The sequence below is a fragment of the Protopterus annectens genome, chromosome 7.part0 (genome assembly GCF_019279795.1).
Source record: "Protopterus annectens isolate FY-2018-M chromosome 7.part0, PAN1.0, whole genome shotgun sequence".
NCBI lineage: Eukaryota > Metazoa > Chordata > Ceratodontiformes > Protopteridae > Protopterus > Protopterus annectens.
The window spans coordinates 542016769-542030118 of record NC_056739.1 but is presented as its reverse complement, the minus strand read 5'-3'; positions in this window follow the sequence as shown (position 1 = coordinate 542030118).

The window sequence follows — 13350 nt, the reverse complement described above, 5'->3', positions numbered from 1 at the left end:
AGTCAGTAAGTCACAGATCATTATTGCACAAGTAAGTGTTGATCATTAGTGTTTCATCAATATGTCTGACTTCCCATATTTTTGGATTTAAAGCTTCTGGCATTGTAACAAATGCCCTTGCAAGGAAAGTCTACCTTGTGACTATATCTGGATCTTTTTTTCGTGCTACATCTATAGCATGCTACTTCCAAAGAACTACATTTTTCAAATACAGTTTTCACTTCTGCAGATATATTTTCTTCAGTATGACACCATATTCCATCTGGATGTTTGTTAGAATGCTCCATTAGCAGCTATGGAACTACTGCTATAAGGAATGCATTCCACATGACACAGAAAATTCATGTAGCTAAGAGTTACCATATTTAAAAGTATTAGCATGCTTAAATACCCCATATTCTGTAGTCTGTAAATTGCAGAAGACAGAGATACAGAGTGTCTCATGTTTTCAATCCCTTAAGTTTTCTTTGTTAAGAACTTTTAAACTTGGATATTTCAAGAGTTTTGATTTTAGGCTGCAAAATATGACTGGCATTCTATAACTGGCATGATCAGTTATATACGGGTGCTACAACTTCCCATGACCTACTTGCTATACAGTTGATTATATGAGGTTGCTATAGATTAAGCTTTCCTGAATTTGAATATAACATACTGAACATAATGTAGTTTACTGTCTTATAGAGATGCCTTAATATTTACCTTCAATGTCTATCTTTATTAACTTTAAGTTTCTACGGAAGTATTTACCAATTTTATTAAATCTGACAATCACACATTTAGTAAGAGGAGAATAGCTGGGATTCTCAGAATCATAACCCAGCTTCCAGAATGTAGACCCCCCCCCCCCAGCTCATACACAGACACTCATTTCTCATTAAGGATAGTTAGTGGATGTTTCTGGACAGCATACCTTTTCAATAGGAAAGGAAAATGAAGCTTTTGAAATGACAAGCTTGTATAACTTGATATCATGAAATAAGTATGACAAAGCACTATGCCATGGCTTTTTATTATGAAATAAGTATGACAAAGCACTATGCCTTGGCTTTTTTTTAAATTTAAATCCTACTACATCTCATGTACAAAATAAATACATTATTTTTAAGGCTATACTTTGGCATGCATATTATATGCTTGGCTGCATCCTCATTTAGTGGTAACAAGAGTGAGAATGTTATTATGACAGGTTTTCATTATATTGTTGTTGACTCCATGGCACACATAGATATGTTACTCTGATTAATATCTAGCCAACACTGGATTTAGGAAGTGGCCTGGGTTTGAAGGAGCCATATGTGAATCTGAGGAGGGAAGATGTGCAGCCTGCTCATGTCTCTCAAGAAAGGGTTAATGGGTGTTTCTACCAGTGTATCACCCATTAATTAATAATTTTTTGGGGATCTGACGCAAAACTGTAACCATCCACTAAGAGAAAGAGGACAGCCCATCTGGAACACACTGTATTTCCCTCCCTCAAGTGCTTACATGGCATGTAAAAAGGATATCATGGCATAGGAAAAATATGTCCTCTGATGGCTGCCTGGATAACAGCTGGACTGACATCAGCTATTGTCTAGAGAGAATGAATGGGCAGGCTCATGGCAATCAGCTACATGGATGGCAAATGCAGGAGAAAGGCTAAAAACAATAACTAAGTACTGTGAAATATTTTTTATCATTAAATAAAATAAATAAAATGTTGCAGACCACCACTGTGTTCTAAAATTTAATTCACATGACGGACATCCATAAAAACACAAAGTCGATAAATAAAATCAATGAATAAAATTACAGGAAGTTTCAGTAAAAACAATTGTCAAATTCTTAGCACTTTCGGGTACTAACCCTTCTTCAGATAATCCTTCTCTACTCAGGGGAAAATATTTAAACTATCTTGTATCCAATCATCTCTAATAATGCACCCGCCTATTTTTTAAGGCGGGTTTCATAGGGACTGCCTCATTGAGCCCTGGTGCTCTATGAGCCAACAACTCAATTATCCACTTTGTCTCCTCTAATTCAGTCTGTTGTTTCATATCCCCCCCTCTCAAACTTCTGTACATATTCCTAATAGCCCTAAATTTAAACCAATGCCCCTCATTCTGATCTATGTGCCTGAACAATGCATTATGTGGATTCTTTGTCCTAATGTAGCAGAAGTGCTGTAAAATTCTAACCTCAAACATAAAGTTTGTTTTTCCTACATAAAAACTCACACATTGTTGACATTCAGCTAAATAAATAAAATCTGTGGTTCTACAAGTTGACCCTGGCTTTAAAATGAAATTCTTTTACTGTAACAGGATGTATAAAATCCACTGCTATATTTATAACCTCACAAGCCTTACATGACCCACAAGGGACTGTCAATTCCTTATTCATAACTGGCCTCCATCTAGGTACATGTTCTGTAGCCAAAATATCCTTAAGGTTTTTATTTCTCCTGTAACCAAACAAGGGAGCTTGCCCCAACAACCCACTCAGTTTATCATCAGTACTTAAAATATTCCAGTTGTTCCTGACTATTTCAGAGGCACCATGTATATTGTTGCTATATGTAAACATAATTCTAGTGTCATGTCTGTCATTAACAGTGGCATGAGTAGTGTCAGAAATGCCCTTTCCATTACGTGACCTCATCCAAGGACACATCCTACCCCTTTTAAAAATCTCTCTCTGGTCAAGTGTCCCTCTAACCAACTCTTCATTATATCCCCTGTCTAAAAAATGTCCTTCCAAACTATGAACCTGTTCTTCAAAATTAAAATCCTCTGTACAAATCCTCGACACTCTACATAGCTGTCCTTTCACTATATTACCAAATGTATATCTCGAATGCACGCTGTCATAACTCAATAAGCTATTTTTCCAGCAGCTCTTCCTGTACAGATTGGAAGAGAATCCCATTCTCTTCTGTGTCACACTAACATCTAGAAAATCTAGTTCCTTTCTAGAGTGTGTGACAGTAAAACGGAGAATCGAGGGAGTACTCTCTAAATATGCTATGAACTCATTAAGCTCAGATTCATTACCCTTCCATAAAACAAAAACGTCATCTACAAAACATCTATATAAGCCAATTTTGTCTCTCCAACCATTCTGTTCCCCTACAACAAACCATCTCTCTCAATATGACAAGACCAAATTAGCATATGTATTAGCAAAAGGGGTGCCCATGGCTACCCCCTGTGCTTGCCTGTAGGTCTCATTCAAACAAAGATGTGTTCCAGCACAAGGCTGAGCATCTGGGCTATCAATCTCAACTTAATTTCATCAGCCCCTAGTTCCTGCAACAATACACAGACTGCCTTGATACCATACCCATTACTGATAACAGTGAACAAATTGTTCACATCCAATGTTACCATTACATACTCACATTCCAACCCTCCATCTAACAAATCATCCATTCTTCTCATTACTGTCTCTAGCCAAATCGAGATATTCTCTGTGACCCAGTTCCTACCCGAAACTATGGGTCTAAGGGGGAGATTTTTCAGGTCCTTATGTATTTTTGGAAGGGCCTTAAATATTGGAACCACTGGTTTATCTATCCATCATCATCATCATCATCTTCTTTTGGCTGTTCCCGTTAGGGGTCGCCACAGCGGATCATTTGTTTCCATTTCTTCCTGTCTTCTACATCATGCTCTTTCACACCAACCGCCTGCATGTCCTCTCTCACCACATCCATAAACCTCATCTTAGGCCTTCCTCTTTTCCTCTTACCTGGCAGCTCCATCCTTAGCATCCTTTTCCCAATATACCCAGCATCCTTCCTCAGCACATGTCCAAACCAACGCAATCTCGCCTCTCTTGCTTTGTCTCCAAACTGTCCAACCTGGGCTGACCCTCTAATATACTGATTCCTAATCCTGTCCATCCTAGTCACACCCAGTGCAAATCTTAACATCTTTAACTCTGCCACATCCAGCTCTGACTCCTGCCTTTTCGACAATGCTACCGTCTCCAACCCATATAACATAGCTGATCACACTACCCTCTTGTAGACCTTACCTTTCACTCTTACTGGTTCCCGTCTGTCACAAATCACTCCTGACAGTCTTCTCCATCCATTCCACCCTGCCTGTACTCTCTTCTTCACCTCTCTTCCACGATTACTCTGAACTGTTGATCCTAAGTACTTAAACTCTTCCACCTTTACCAACTCTACTCCCTGCATCCTCACCATTCCTCTACCCTCCCTCTCATTTACACACATATATTCTGTTTTAGCCCTGCTGACCTTCATTCCTCTCCTCTTTAAAACATATCTCCACCTCTCCAGGGTCTCCTCAACCTGGTCCGTACTCTCACTACATATCACAATGTCATCTGCAAACATCATAGTCCACGGGGCCTCCTGTCTAATTTCATCTGTCAACCTGTCCATCATCACTGCAAATAAGAAAGGGCTCAGAGCTGATCCTTGATGTAATCCCACCTCCACCTTAAACATATCTGTCACTCCCACCACAGTCCTCACCAATGTCACACTACCCTTGTACATATCCTGTACCACTCTTACATACTTTTCTGCCACTCCCGACTTCCTCATACAATACCACAACTCCTCTCTAGGCACCCTGTCATATGCTTTCTCTAAGTCCACAAAGACACAATGCAACTCCTTCTGACCTTCTCTGTATTTCTCCAACAACACTCTCAGAGCAAATATTGCATCTGTAGTGCTCTTTCCTGGCATGAAACCATACTGCTGATCACTAATCATCACCTCCCTTCTTAACCTAGCTTCCACTACTCTTTCCCATAACTTCAAGCTGTGACTGATCAATTTTATCCCTCTGTAATTACTGCAGCTCTGCACATCACCCTTATTCTTAAAGATAGGTACCAAAACACTTTTTCACCACTCCTGAGGCATCCTCTGACTTTCCAAAATTTCATTAAACAATCTGGTTAAAAATTCCACTGCCATTTCTCCGAAGCACTTCCGTGCTTCCACTGGTATGTCATCTGGGCCAACAGCCTTTCCATTCTTCATCCTCTTCATAGCTGTCCTTACTTCCTCCTTGCTAATCTGCTTCACTTCCTGATTCACTATCCCCACATCATCCAACCTTCTCTCTCTCTCATTCTCTTCATTCATCAGCCCTTCAAAGTACTCTTTCCATCTACTTAACACACTCTCCTCACTTGTGAGTACGTTTCCCTCACTGTCCTTTATCACCCTTACCTGCTGCACATCTTTCCCAGCTCTGTCCCTCTGTATAGCCAATTGGTACAGGTCCTTTTCTCCCTCTTTAGTGTCCAGGCTCTCATACAACTCTCTATATGCCTTATCCTTAGCCTTCGCCACCTCTCTCTTTGCCATGCGCCTCATCTCCTTATACTCATGTCTACTTTCATCTCTTTGACAATCCCACTTCTTCTTTGCCAGCCTCTTCCTCTGTATACTCTCCTGTACTTCCTCATTCCACCACCATGTCTCCTTGTCCTCCTTCCTCTGTCCAGATGTCACACCAAGCACCTTCCTAGCAGTCTCCCTTACTAGCTCTGCTGTAGTTACCCAGCTATTCGGTAACTCTTCATTGCCTCCCAGTGCCTGTCTTTACTTTCCCCTGAACTCCACCTCACAATCACCCTTTTTTAACTTCCACCATTTAATCTTTGGCACTGCTTTCACACTCCTCCTCCGCTTCTTGATCACCAACATCATCCTGCAGACCACCATTCTATGCTGCTTAACTACACTTTCCCCAGTCACCACTTTACAGTCTCCAATCTCCTTCAGACTGGCCCTCCTACATAGGATATAATCCACCTGTGTGCATCTTCCTCCACTCTTGTATGTCACCCTATGCTCCTCCCTCTTTTCAAAATACGTATTCACCACAGCCATGTCCATCCTTTTCGCAAAATCCACAATCATCTGACCTTCTGCATTCCTCTCCTTAACACCATACCTACCCATCACTTCCTCATCCCCACTGTTCACTTCACCAACATGCCCATTGAAGTCCGCTCCAATCACTAGTCTCTCACCCTTGGGTACACTCACCACTACTTCATCCAACTCACTCCAAAATTTTTCTTTCTCATCCATCGCACACCCAACTTGTGGAGCATATGCACTAACAACATTCATCATTATACCAACAATTTCAAGCTTCATAAACATCACTCTATCAGACACTCTCTTCACCTCCAAAACACTCTTGGCATACTGTTCCATTAGGATAACCCCTACCCCATTTCTTCTGCCATCCACACCATGATAGAACAATTTGAACCTGCCTCCTATACATTTGGCCTTACTTCCCTTCCATCTGGTCTCTTGCACGCACAATATATCAACCTTCCTTCTCTCCATCATATCAGCTAGCTCTCTCCCTATACCAGTCATACTGCCAACATTCAAAGTTCCTACCCTCAGTACTACACTCCTAACCTTCCTCCTCTCTTCCTGCCTTCGGGCATGCCTTCCCCCTCCTCTTCTTCTTCGGCCAACAGTAGCCCAATTTCTGCTAGCACCCTGTTGGCTAACAGTAATGGTGGCGGTCGTTGTTAACCCGGGCCTCGACCGATCCGGTATGTAATTATGAAAACTTCTCTGCAACAGTAATTGTTGGCAGAGGTTTTACGCCGGATGCCCTTCCTGACGCAACCCTCCCCATTTATCCGGGCTTGGGACCGGCTCAAAGAAATGCACTGGCTTGTGCATCCCCAGTGGCTGGGTTGGTTTATCTGTCCATAAAAACTGAAATAAATCTTCATTCATCAAACCTTGTTTTAAACAAGCAGTTAGCTTATCATGAACTTTCTGAACAATATGGCCTACCATTAAGGGTGAAATAGAAACATATGTATTAACATCAGAAAGCAGCCCCTTTAACTTTTCATAATACGTATCCTTATCTAGGACAACCGTGGCCCCACCTTTATCTGCCTGTTTTATAATCAAATCTTTATTATTTTGTAAACAACCTAAAGCATTACGTTGTGATATAGTCAAACTATAAAACTTTCTGTTCCTATTATCATTCAAATAATGCATAACATCTTGTTCACTACATTTTATGAAAGTATGCATAGAGCTCGTAAAAGGAGGGACAAAACCGCTTGGTTGTCTTAGCCCTACTATGGGCATAGAACTATTCCCATACATTTGTCTAAACATTATATTCCTGCAAAAGAGCATGAGATCCATTATAATTTCATTAAAACAACTCTCCCTACTCGGGACGAAAGTCAGCCCCATCCGATAATGTATAACGAGATAAATTATATACAATGTTAAAGTCACAATTACCAGTCAATCTAGAGTCCTCCTTTTCTTGGCTCCCCTTCCTTCGCTGTGGGAGCATTTCCATTCCCCTTTTTGTTTGACTGGCGCTGGTAAATGGGCTAAAAATGCTCTTTATAGAGAGGTGGTAAATTTTCTTTGGGTCTAGTCCCTAATTCTAACACCTTTTCAGTGTTAGACCCCCTTAGACCCATAGTTTCAGGTAGGAACTGGGTCACAGAGAATATCTTGATTTGGCTAGAGACAGTAATGAGACCCTATGTAGACAGAATGGATGAGGTACTAAAAGGTACAGGTCATTTTCTGTCATCCCTGGGGGATTTGGTAGATGGAGGGTTGGAATGTGAGTATGTAATGGTAACATTGGATGTGAACAATTTGTTCACTGTTATCAGTAATGAGTATGGTATCAAGGCAGTCTGTGTATTGTTGCAGTAACTAGGGACTGATGAAATTAAGTTGAGATTGATAGCCCAGATGCTCAGCCTTGTGCTGGAACACATCTTTGTTTGAATGAGACCTACAGGCAAGCACAGGGGGTAGCCATGGTCACCCCCTGTGCTAATACGTATGCTAATTTGGTCTTGTCATATTGGGAGAGACGGTTTGTTGTAGGGGAACAGAATGGTTAGAGAGACAAAATCGGCTTATATAGATGTTTTGTAGATGATGTTTTTGTTTTATGGAAGGGTAATGAATCTGAGCTTAATGAGTTCATAGCATATTTAGAGAGTACTACCTCATTTCTCCGCTTTACCGTCACACACTCTAAAAAGGAACTAGATTTTCTAGATGTTAGTGTGACACAGAAGAGAATGGGATTCTCTTCCAATCTGTACAGGAAGAGCTGCTGGAAAAATAGCTTATTGAGTTATGACAGCATGCATCCGAGATATACATTTGGTAATATAGTGAAAGGACAGCTATGTAGAGTGTCGAGGATTTGTACACAGGATTCTAATTTTGAAGAACAGGTCATAGTTTGGAAGGATGTTTTTTAGACAGGGGATATAATGAAGAGTTGGTTAGTGGGACACTTGACCAGAGAGAGATTTTCAAAACGGGTAGGATGTGTCCTTGGATGAGGTCACATAATGGAAAGGGCATTTCTGATACTACTCGTGCCACTGTTAATGACAGACATGACACTAGGATTATGTTTACATATAGCAACAATATACATGGTGCCTGTGAAATAGTCAGGAACAATTGGAATATTTTAAGTACTGATGATAAATTGAGTGGGTTGTTGGGGCAAGCTCCCTTGTTTGGTTTCAAGAGAAATAAAAACCTTAAGGATATTTTGGCTGCAGAACATGTACCTAGATGGAGGCCAATTATGAATAAAGAAGGGACAGTCCCTTGTGGGTCATGTAAGGCCTGTGAGCTTATAAATAAAGCAGTGGATTTTATACATCCTGTTACAGCAAAAGAATTTCATTTTAAGGCCAGGGAGACTTGTAGGACCACAGATTTGATTTATTTAGCTGAATGTCAACAATGTGTGAGTTTTTATGTAGGAAAAACGAACTGTATGTTTAAGGTTAGAATTTTACAGCACTTATCCTGCATTAGGACAAATAATCCACATAATGCATTGTTCAGGCACATAGATCAGAATGAGGGGCATTGATTTAAATTTAGGGCTATTTGGAATATGTACAGAAGTTTGAGAGGGGGGATATGAAACAACAGACTGAATTAGAGGAGACAAAGTGGATAATTGAGTGGTTGGCTCATAGAGCACCAGGGCTCAGTAAGGCAGTCCCTGTGAGACCTTCCTTAAAAAATAGGCATGTGCGTTATTAGAGATGATTGGATACAAGATAGCTTAAATATGTTCTCCTGAATAGAGTAGGATTATCTGAAGAAGGGTTAGAATCTGAAAGCGCTAAGGATTTGGCAATTGTTTTTACTGAAGCTTCCTGGAATTTTATTCTTTGATTTTATCTATCGACTTTGTGTTTTTATGGATGTCTGTCGTGTGAATTAAATTTTGGAACACAGTGGTGGTCTGCAATGTTTTATTTATTTTATTTGGATTGTGAGGTGCTTATAGCAGACCTTTGGAGAGGTCCCTACATTTTGTTCTTTCATTTATTGTTAAAGAGAGTTGTATTCCCCCATTTTCAATTATTACAGTATTTTATTAACCATAATTGACTACATATATTTATATCTAAATTAGAGTGACCAAAAAGCAGGTCTCAACACTGAGCCATGAAACGTAATAATCAACACTTTATTAGATTCATGCAGGTAACCTGCTGTTCTTCTCTTTTGTATATTCTCCTCCACCATTTTTAATAACTTAATTGTATGTTAAGGAGATGAGCGAGTTTATTATTATTGCTTGTATGGGTGATAGTAGCAAATGTCTTTGCAATATTTAAGCAGCAGGCATGGCCATATTTAAGCAGCAGGTATGGCCATATTTAATCAGCAAGCGTGGCCAGTCACCCATCTACTGTCACTGTCCATCTTTCAAAAATGCCACCCGAAAAACTAGGGAAACTTGCTCATCAACAAACCGGTATTGTTCTGAGTCTATAAGTGAAGAGTCATCAGTGTGTTTTAGAATACTTTCAGTTACTATTGATTCCATTGGCCTGTCTTGAATATGAGTGAGAGTGATGCATCTGCAAGTGTCAGGCTCTGATTTAGTAACTCCCTTACCTGAAGGGACCAGTGTAGCCTGTTGGCAAATGCCAGGAACATGCTTGGCTATAGCAAATTAATAAGAGTATGTAATGGTTACAATAAAGTTTTTCATATATTGTGCAGGAAACTACCAGAAGTACTGCTGGATTCCAGGTAGCTAATTCGTAAAATATTATTATTACAGGCATCCCTCATACATAATTTTGGGAGCATTATCTTCATTAAATAATGATGTAATATCAGAAATCTGTAATTACCTACAGCTAAGCTGTTACTACATTATTTAACAAAATCTCAAATCATGTTAAAAGTCACAGATTTTTTTCTTTCTTTCATAGGTTCATAGAGTAGTACTAAGCTAACTGCTCTTGCGAGCCATTTTAAGCTTAGCCAATTATCCCTTGTGAGACTCAAACCCTGCACCTTGTGTTTGTGAGGCAAACACCTTAACCATTAGGCCACCCTCCCCTTTCCTTTAGTTTTCTAACAGAATTAATGGGTGACTTCTAGTTACCATCTGTTGTAGATTAAAACTTTGTTACAGACTCTGACAAATTCTACCCCCAGCAACATGAATGGCCATAGCCAAAAGAGTGCTATTTCCCAAACAGGAATATGCCTTACCATTGCTTACACTTCAGTCAGCTTATAACACCCCAAACATCTAAGTAGCAGAAAATAAAATTTTCAGATTTACTCTTCACATCGACACAATTTCACACCACTGCATCCGATAAGACTCATAAGACTCACTGGCTCCCTTACACTCATATGATATCTTTTTGGAAGTATGCAGGAAGTCATGGAATGCAATCCTTATAAAGCTATTCCAACCAAAATGTAATCCCCAGAAACATATAGCTCCTTAGAGAGTTAATAACACTAAAAGCTGCAGATATTATCACCCCATACAGCTTGGGTCTTGGCATTCATATATCTATGCAGTTATGCATGTCACGGGCTGGCTGACAACATTTAAGAAAAGTATATTCTAGATATATACTGACAAAAATCTGTTAGTGAAATAGATTTGTTCTCATTAGCATGGACCACCTTTAGAAGCAGCAAAATGAGCCTTTTGTAAAAGAAATAATTGGTCCATATGGTCAGAGCTTTTAGAGTGTACAAAAGACCCCAGGAAGCATGGTCAATGCCCATGGTGTTAGATAGCAGAAGAGCAGTGGTGGTATTAATGCTGGGTCACAAACCATTTTGGTCCTGGTCCTATAACATGATACCATATATGTACTGGTAATCTTGCAGATGATAAGTCTGATGGTCCAGTAGAAAAAAAATGGTCTTGTGCTAATGATAAATAACTTCTGTTAAATTCATTGACTCTCTTACTTTTGAATTTAAGATTATAATGGATGTCAATAATGGCCAGTATGTTGGCTAATGAAAGACAGCACATGTGAAGGACAAACAGAATGAAATATGTAGTTTACACAGAGGTGTGAGAAGGGATACAGATCTGATATCAGAAAATGTCCTGGGGCTTGGGGTCTTAGATGTATAAATAATTACAGCTGACTTTCATACAGTAGGAAAGTACAGGATGAAAGAGATGAGATGAAGATACGCTTGAGTGGTTTGATTCTTGCAGGTCCAGTAAGCTTTTAAAAATGTAGAATGAAGGAGTCTTTGCAATATATACCATTACTGGGTAGCTTAAGAGGAAGTTTTAGCTGTGAGAGATTTATTTTGAAAATAAGGGAGATTACGTAATAATGAGATGCATGGCTGTAAGTAAAAGGACTGCCCACTGTGGAGGTGACAGGATGGATGAGATAAAAAGAGACAGAAAATTTATCCGAGGAACTTAGAAATATAGAAAAAAAAAGCAGTCACAGGAACCATAACATGCTTGGCCGTACTTAATAAACTTAAAAAGTTCTTGCCATGTAATGGTGTTCACCTCCCAACTTGATTAAGGCTGTACATTTAAGGGAATGAGCAATGTTTTTCATGTTAGTGGGAATAGAACTAGGCAAGTCCAGATGGATGAATAGCAAAAGAGTATCCTGTCCAAATGCTATTACTCTTGGACCAAAACTCCTTTAGGAATTTGAATAGAGATTTCTATTAAAGCTCCTGGTGGGGAGTATAAGTCCATGTCTTTTGCACTGTACTGGATTTTATTAGCTGTAATAGTTGTTCATGTGGTGTTTTAAGATTGCAAACATGTATTTATGCATATCTCATCTGACCATAATAAAGGGAAACTGGCTGCCCAGAAGAAGGGTGTCAAGTGAAGGGGTTCAGCATTAACCAATGAGCAGATGAGGAATCCTGTAAACATGCCAACAGGACATACTCCATAAGGGGTGAACAATATCTACTGGATATGAAAGAAAGCTCTCATGATCACACAATGGTTTGCTAACGAGATTTATTTTTTACTTCAGTTTTATTTCTTTCATGCCTACCAATAATTATAGTCAAGTATGGAATGATTGTCTGCATAATTGTTAATTCTTTGTAAGCTGGTTGCTTTTAGGGCTCTCCTTCTGGTATGTAACATCTCAAAAGGAAAGGAAATAATTTTACTGGTTCCAAAGACTGATTACCTTTAGAAGCCATAACAAGTTAGACATGAAATAGGACAGGATATAATCCAAAGAAAGGAAACAATTAGGAATGCGCATTAGTTATCTTTAGTCATAATAAAATGTCTGGGACATGGTCTTTCATATTAGTGCATGTAGAAGCTAAGGTAGGAGAAAGGAAACCCCCATCCTCATTAATAGTATTAGAATAATTTGTAAATAAACAAAGACAGTTACTGTTGAATAAGGGGGAATGAGGATACCAAACTTTAGACTCATTTCGGAAAAGCTAACATATCTTGCCTATATGCTTTGAGTCAGGCTTCTGGTTCTTATAAGCAATGCCAGCCAGGGAAATGGTGATTAGCAATACTTTACAAGTCATGAGTGTGTGTTGGGGAGGTCTGATGATAATGTGTAACTGTATCAAGAATAAGTTCATCATCCCTACCAAACTACCATGTAAGTGAAGAACGAGAGAGACAGAGACGTTTCTAGTGTTGTTCGGTTGGGCTCATAATGAAGCAGATTCCAAGCTGCATTGTATGAAATGGTTTGAAGAGTCCAAACACATGAAGAAGAGCATTCTGTTATGACAGCAGGCTAAGCTTAACTACTGAGGCAGCCCAGTCAGCCTGATGTCCTTGAGTTTATAATGTAAAAAAACAGCTATAGTCTGTTGTTTAGGGAGCAGACCAAGAAGCAGAAGAGTTAAAAGAGAGAAAATAATTTTACAGTTCAGGATAGCATGTGGTAGGACTATACACAGAGAAGGTGAGAGGAAAGAATAGAACAGGAAAGGGATGTCACTGGTAGGAAGTCACACTACAAAGCTCTAGAGATGAGGGGGGGGGTCTGCTGTGTTTCTTT